The sequence below is a fragment of the Arachis ipaensis genome, chromosome B01 (genome assembly GCF_000816755.2).
Source record: "Arachis ipaensis cultivar K30076 chromosome B01, Araip1.1, whole genome shotgun sequence".
Classification (NCBI taxonomy): Eukaryota; Viridiplantae; Streptophyta; class Magnoliopsida; order Fabales; family Fabaceae; genus Arachis; species Arachis ipaensis.
In genome coordinates this window covers 23666592-23674140 of record NC_029785.2, presented here as the reverse complement: position 1 = coordinate 23674140, position 7549 = coordinate 23666592, and the positions used below count along the sequence as shown (strand labels likewise).

Below are 7549 nucleotides of genomic sequence, written 5' to 3'. Positions count from 1 at the left end.
CTATCATCTAGGACAATAAATATAATACTATAAATATCTACTTATTTATTAGTATTAAAAAATATATAAATAGTAAAAATATTATTTTTTTTTGGTAGAAAAATAATAATAAAGGTTATTAATTAAGTTAATTACATAATAAAAAATTATGAATAATTTTTTAAATAATAAAAAATAATATCACTATTTTCACATACTATAAAGTTTTTAGAAAAAATTTAGACAATAAATCAATCCTCAATAAATTATACATTAGTTCTGTTAAAAAAAATAAATTATATGTTAGATATTATTATTTGTGTACTAATATATATATATATATATATATATATATATATATATATATATAACGGGTCTCTTGAAGAGGGTACCTATGTCCCATCTCAATCTATTTCACGTGGACAGGTCTCTATCCGTAAAAATTTTACAGATCCTCATTTAGTCCCAAATTACAAGTAGTCCAATAAATATCCATTTGGCTGGTCTTTTTTTATCATTTTAATTGCTAGCATTTGTTGGTTTGTGATGTGAAACTACTCTAGCCACTTAGTAAATTCCTAGATAATCATATTGTAAATTTTTTCATTTCCTCCATTTCCTCTGTCAATCATAATGCAACAGAAACAAGCAACCAAACAAGTTCACGCACAAGTAATGATCAAATAGTACAAATAGCAAGTATAACAAATAGCAGGTAATATATATCACTTACGCATACCCAGAAAATGCATAGCAATCAATACAAACAAATGCATACGATGCATGCCTGTCCTATGGCTGATGGGGCCCATCTGTCGGTTATCCAGCCAACCCGACAAGTCCGAAAACCTTAGACTGTCCCCCGTCGCGCATCCCCAAGAGTCTATGCATAGAGTTCACATTCATATTTCATAAAATCACTCAATGGGGGCTATCCATACCCGGGAATTTATACGTGCCCGATCACCCTTACGACGTAGGGTTAACAGAGTATCGAGAATCAACCTGGAACACGTGGTGGCGAGCCACGGTTTTTACCCAGGGAAACTCGTATCTCAGATATCATCATTCAAAAGCCATTTCATAGTCATAATCATTATTTAATCATTTATCAAGCCATGACATATTAACTCCTTTTATTAACAACCTCCCTTTCACATTTTTCATCGTCATTCCCTTATAATTCATCTTGATTACCCTTTCCGGGTCCTGACCATCAAACTCTTCTCATCCTTCTTAATATCAAATAATCTTAAAATCAACCCAACTCTAACATTAAATCAATCACATCACACGAGGATTAAACTTTAACTTCTCGAACTCATGACTATCACTAAGACATCCTCGACACTCTATTTTCTTTTCTGTTTCTAATATAGAAAATAAACTCGGAATTGCACAAACTTTATGTCCAGGCGTTCATATTGAAATAAGCTTTCTAACAAACTAAATATCATAATTTTTTGATTTTTCTAGCCTCAGGAATAAAGGAAAAACCGTGACTGCTCTGCAGTGCATAAAACCAGAAAAACAGCAGCAGCATGTGATATTCAAAATTCAATATAAAATTCAAGTTAAATCCAATGACTTTGAAAACTAATGTAGTTAAACTTTACTCATCCAGGTTTCTTTCTCAATTAGTTCTGAGTCAATACCATTTTTAATGAAAAAGTTACATTACCTGGAAGTTAAGTAAAAATGAGACAAAATCTGTTTTAAAAACCAACAAGCTTAGTACCTTTCAATTGGAATAACTTTTATTACAAAACTCCAATTAAGCTAAATTTTGATTTGAGAACCCCTAGCTCATCCAGAAACAAGTGTGTCTTGGTTGCAACACAATTTCTATTTAATTCTAAAAGTTACAAGCATTGGAAGTTGATGCATAGCTTGCTGAAATCTGTTTCTTTTCAGTTTTGACCACCAATATTCAAAAATTCACAGCTCCCAATCCTCAACTCTTAAAATTCTGAAATTTTAGAGAAATAAAGAAAGTTAATCAAATTTTATAACAAAATTGGATTCGCTCCAAAACTCAACTCGTAGAAATCGCAGCAAGACAAACAAGTTGCTGTCCTGTTTGATCTTTTCTGCTGCTGGACAGATTTAACAACCTAACTTTAAAAATTTGCCATAAATTATATATTTAACAAAAAGGTCCCAAATTTTCCAGTTTAGTTCCTTATATTCCCAAGTTTAGCCCAAACTTGGTCTCATGCAATTTCGATCATTACATAATTAGTTACAGCATATACAATACCACCACAACACAACTCTACATCCTTATTAACAAACACCAATTCTAATCCACCATAAATAAATATAAGAGCACACCATTAATAACTTTCACACCTCATAATTCTAATATATAAATTTTTTTCCTATTGAAAATTCAATTTATTGACTAATTATATACCGATTTTAGCGGGGTTTACATCCTACCCACCTAATTAGGAATTTTGTCCTCAAAATTCAGAGTGCGTTACCTGAATGGAGGTGTGGGTAGTCCTTCCGCATCTCTATCTCAAGCTCCTAGGTATATTCTTCAATACCAGCCCAACACCAAGCTACTTTCACTAAGAAAGTCTCTTTCCCGTGTAAACGCTTAATGCTAGTATCATCAATTCTAACGAGAGTTATTGGAAACGTCAGATCTTCTCTCACTTGAACTAATTCCGGCTTTAGGGCATGACTAGGATCAAAATTGTATTTACGAAGCTGCGATATGTGAAACACGTCATGCAGGTTCAAACAATGTGGTAGTAAAGCGATCCTATACGCCACTTGTCCGATGTGATAGGCATTTAGCTTTTTAGTTTTTGATTGATCATCCGATTCTAGTTCATTGAAGTGATCTTCAGAAATAGGTATCCCCTTCCTTCCAACTTGAGAAGTCTTCTTCTTAGATCCACCTAACTCTTTTGTCGGCTTTCATAGTGAGAATTCTAACTTAGATTTGCGTAACTCTTCCTCTGTTGTTTCGGCTGTCAAATTCAGGAACTAAGACGTTTGATATTCCAGTTTTTGGTTAATTCAAAGGTGTCTAGCATACTGTAAAGTCTCACCTTCTCTCTGATGTATAGGCTCTTCGATATTCCCGATAAGTAGTTTACTCCGATGGGCAAAATGGACTTGATCACTTGGTCCACGATTCCCTGACAGTATCACCTTTTGTCCTAGTCCTCGGCAACCTACTATGAAATCGATGGCTATTCTCTTTTATCTTTAATGTAGAACCTTCGATGGTTGTAGCATTTCAAACAGTTTCTGGTGGTCTTTCATTTCTTTCTCATACGTCAAACTTGTAATCACATAGATTTCCACCTCGTTCTTCATTTCTGTCTGCTCAAAATATCTTCTTTGATTCGTGGTATGTTTTAGAAATCTCAAGGTAACTTCAAAAATTTTCTCTTGTAAGCTTCGAACAACAATTTCTTATTTCAACTTCCGACCTCAACACATAACCCTCTCTTGGTGTCTTCTGGATTCAACCGGCTTCGGTACTCTTAGTAGCCCCTTATCACCGTTATTGCATTCCATAAGTCTTTGACTTTACGATCTCTATTTCGACATTAAACATATAAATCTTTCTTAGTTCCCTTTCATTTGCCAGACTTCGACATCCTCGGTAGGTCTTTATCGTCCCCTCACGCTTCCTGCATTTCGTCTTTGCTATGTGTTAAAACCGCAATAGATTTAGTTTGACTCCTTTAGCTATTCCCTTAATATCCAATTTAAAGTTCCAACTTATCTAGCCTTCCTTTCTCCGAAATTTATATCCAAGCATTTTCCCAGAAACTTCTTACTCAGGGCATCCGTTACCACTTCATGATGTTGTATTTACACGTATCCTAAACCCCTCTGGTAATGTATCGCACTAATTCCGAGTTGTTAAATAAGTTCGGGTATTCTAATTACTGGATTTGGGGTTAATCCTTCTCTTGGAGTTTGAAAGCTCTCTTCATATTCGGGTATCTATGTAACCGGTGTATTTCTAGCGCATTAAACTAATCATAGGCTTTGTGGTCGACAAGAATTTAAAGCTCCAAAACTCTTTTTGACGGCGCACGCTTACCTGCTTCATCTTCCGTATCCAAAAGTCATGCTCTTAAGGAATCAACATCTCCACAGTCACAACTATATTTTATACGTGATACTAATATAGGCTCGAGTTGATTTTCAAAAGGACATTAAGCTCGAAAAATGAATGAGCAATACAAACGGTGTTCGTAATGAGTTAGAAAGGAAATCTTGTACACGGTTAATCAGGATTATACCGAAATGATAGAATACACAAGGAGAGAAACCTAGGTGCATCTCAAGAAAAGAGTTCAAATTAGAGACCTTTGGTAGGAAGAACAGAGCGTACAGAGTCAAAGAAGTCTCAGCTGACTCTGAAGAACATGGTTTGCGAATAGGGGCAACTCTAGTCATAGCGAGCACACAAGATTCAAGGATTACGCGCTTATACCAAGACAAGCTCAGACTCATCCTGGAAGAAATAATATTCATGCGCACAAGGAGTAAAGTTAGAAAGGTAGTCAAGCTATTTAGGAAGAGCTCCGGATCGAATGTCAATGCAGGTTTCAAAAGAAGAATTAGATCGGGTCGCGAAGGTTCGTTAGCACACTCTCTCTGCATAAGATTTCCTATCGTTTTCTTCCTTCTTCTCCAGCATAACCGATGCTTCCCACAAAGAAATAGTTGGTTAGGTGATTCCCTCTTCTAGTACTCCCTTCCACTCAATCCTAAATTCTACCGGTTATAATGATGTCTTCATTTGTGGTGCAATTGAAGTTAATCCGGTTTTCGGTACTAAGCCTATCGCAAACTCGCTTTCTCTCTGGAATGGAAGTTTTGACACACCTTCAAGAATTGTCTTAGAAACTCTCTCGTATAGAGATTTGGTTTCATCTCCACTTACCTCTGAACAATTAACATCTAAAGGTTGTGTTCGCTCTACTCCTCTTCCTCAAAGTTTCACCATCACTGAATTCCAAACAATAACTCTGCGTAACCCTCAACACTCCTGATTTCTTAGATATGGTCCAACCTGCTTCCACTACGTTACTTAATCCTTAACCTTCAAAAGTCTAACCACCCCTCTAAGGTAGCTAAGTGTCACTCCGTCTCAATAACTAATAGTTTTTGACTAATTATCGACTTGGACCTCATGATTACTGAAACTTGTTATACATCACGAATGAGTATTACATATTAACCGTATGCAAGGAAATTAGAAATTCAACTGATGGTTTAAAATTACCTCGGCTATGAGAATTAAATTCAGTTGCATCCCGATTTTCTTTGTATGGACAATTCCAAGACATATGCCCTGGTCTCCCGCACTTGTAACATATGCCTAATCCGACCCTGCACGGTCTGTTTGGATGGTACTTCTTGCACCTTGGGCACCTTAAATTATCCAGTTGAGTACTAGTTTTCCGTTCAGCATTCGGATCCAGACGGTTATCGTTCCTTCGGTCATTGCTCCAGCGCTGAGAATGTGAAGCGACAAAGCGATTCTTTTTGAAAGTTTGGCTCCTCGGCGTAATCTTTCCCTTTTTCTTTGTGAAGGGTTCTCGGTGATCACTTCTTGCTACCTTAGCCCTCCTTGAGCTTTCTCCTATTGCCTGACCCACGTTAACCTGCTCCAGATAACTCAGTGGTACCCCTGTATTCGGAGCATTATGTCCACCTTCATATTCATTATCATCATTGTTGCCAGTTCCAACTTGTGGTTGCACCCCATCCATTACTCGGATGGTCGCGACAGCAATAGTACCAATGGCAGCAGCAACACTCGTCATTGCGATCACGATATCGGTCAAACTATCTATTGGTATGGTTACCTCATTAGCTCTCCATCCTTGACCTCGATTACGCTCACGACCGCGCCCACGAGACGCCATTTGGTTCCTGTTCACACCAAACAAGTGATATCAAGGTGATCAGTCTCAATATCTCTAGTTTAGTATTTCAAAGTTCCAAATGCATGCTCATGAGCATTCATGCCTTATATATCAGTTAGATACCCTAAATAGCATGTATAGACACCCAGAGTATGTCCAGAGGCATAATCAGTCCGTCCCTCAGGCTCTATAGGAACGAACTGCTCTGATACCATAATGTAACACCCTACCATACTTAATCTTATGCTTAAGTCATAAGACTGAGATAGTAAGGTATTACGACCTCTAAAAATAGTAATATATATATATATATATAATAGAGAAAAGATACTTAACTAGGAGCCTTGAAAAATGGGTAAAACAAAATCGCAAAACAAAAAGCGCAACGCTCAGGAAAGGATTACTTGCGTGCTAAGAAACCTAATAGGAACATGATACAAAAGAATAAAAGAATAAAGGAAAGCCAAGGAAACAGCATAACTAGCCCCTGACTTAGCCTGCGAAGCTAAGGCTGGCCAGAGGATATATATATATATATACATATGAACATACATAGGTATCCCCAAAATATACCAAAATACCAAAATAAACTCCTATCTCTCCCTCAACCTCTAAGAGGAGCAGCATACATAAGTTACTTGGAGAGTAAGCTAAATACATATATACATATATACAAATAGAAAACCAAAATACACCCAAGGAATACTTCGCTTCCCAGGATCCAGACGCCTAGCGAGGAGCCTCTCGACCTGCATCTGAAAAAACAACAATACAATATGGAATGAGAATCGGAGGTTCTCAGCATGGTAAAAGTGCCACGCGCATAATAAATACGGTCCTGAGAATGTCATAGGCAATCCTAGAACTCCGTTATTCAATTATCCAACTTAAGTACTAAACAGAAGCCATAAACAGGGGGAGGTATTCTAAATCTGCCTAACTTACTCAAGTTCAAGCTTAACCTAACACCAAACCATTTCCTCCGTTTCCTCCATCCTTTCATCATTCAGAATGCAACAGAAACAAGCAACCAAACAAGTTCACGCACAAGTAATGATCAAATAGTACAAATAGCAAGTATAACAAATAGCAGGTAATATATATCACTTAGGCATACCCAGAAAATGCATAGCAATCAATACAAACAAATGCATATGATGCATGCCTGTCCTATGGCTGATGGGGCCCATCTGTCGGTTATCCAGCCAACCCGACAAGTCCGAAAACCTTAGACTGTCCCCCGTCGCGCATTTGACTCAGAACCAATTGAGAAAGAAACCTGGATGAGTAAAGTTTAACTACATTAATTTTCAAAGTAATTGGATTTAACTTGAATTTTATATTGAATTTTGAATATCACATGCTGCTGCTGTTTTTCTGGTTTTATGCACTGCAGAGCAGTCACGGTTTTTCCTTTATTCCTGAGGCTAGAAAAATCCAAAAATTATGATATTTAGTTTTTTAGAAAGCTTATTTCAATATGAACGCCTGGACATAAAGTTTGTGCAATTCCGAGTTTATTTGCTATATTAGAAACAGAAAAGAAAATAGAGTGTCGAGGATGTCTTAGTGATAGTCATGAGTTCGAGAAGTTAAAGTTTAATCCTCGTGTGATGTGATTGATTTAATGTTAGAGTTGGGTTGATTTTAAGATTATT

The 7549-nt window shown here is 36.8% G+C and overlaps 1 long non-coding RNA gene across 1 annotated transcript in view; it reads right to left on the bottom strand.

Moving 5' to 3' along the window:
• LOC107617288 overlaps positions 6356 to 7549 on the bottom strand; it is a 15286-nt gene continuing 14092 nt past the window's right edge. Inside the window, exon 3 of the long non-coding RNA XR_001614893.2 lies at positions 6356 to 6646. This is a non-coding gene — a long non-coding RNA (uncharacterized LOC107617288). The remainder of the gene's footprint in view (positions 6647 to 7549) is intronic.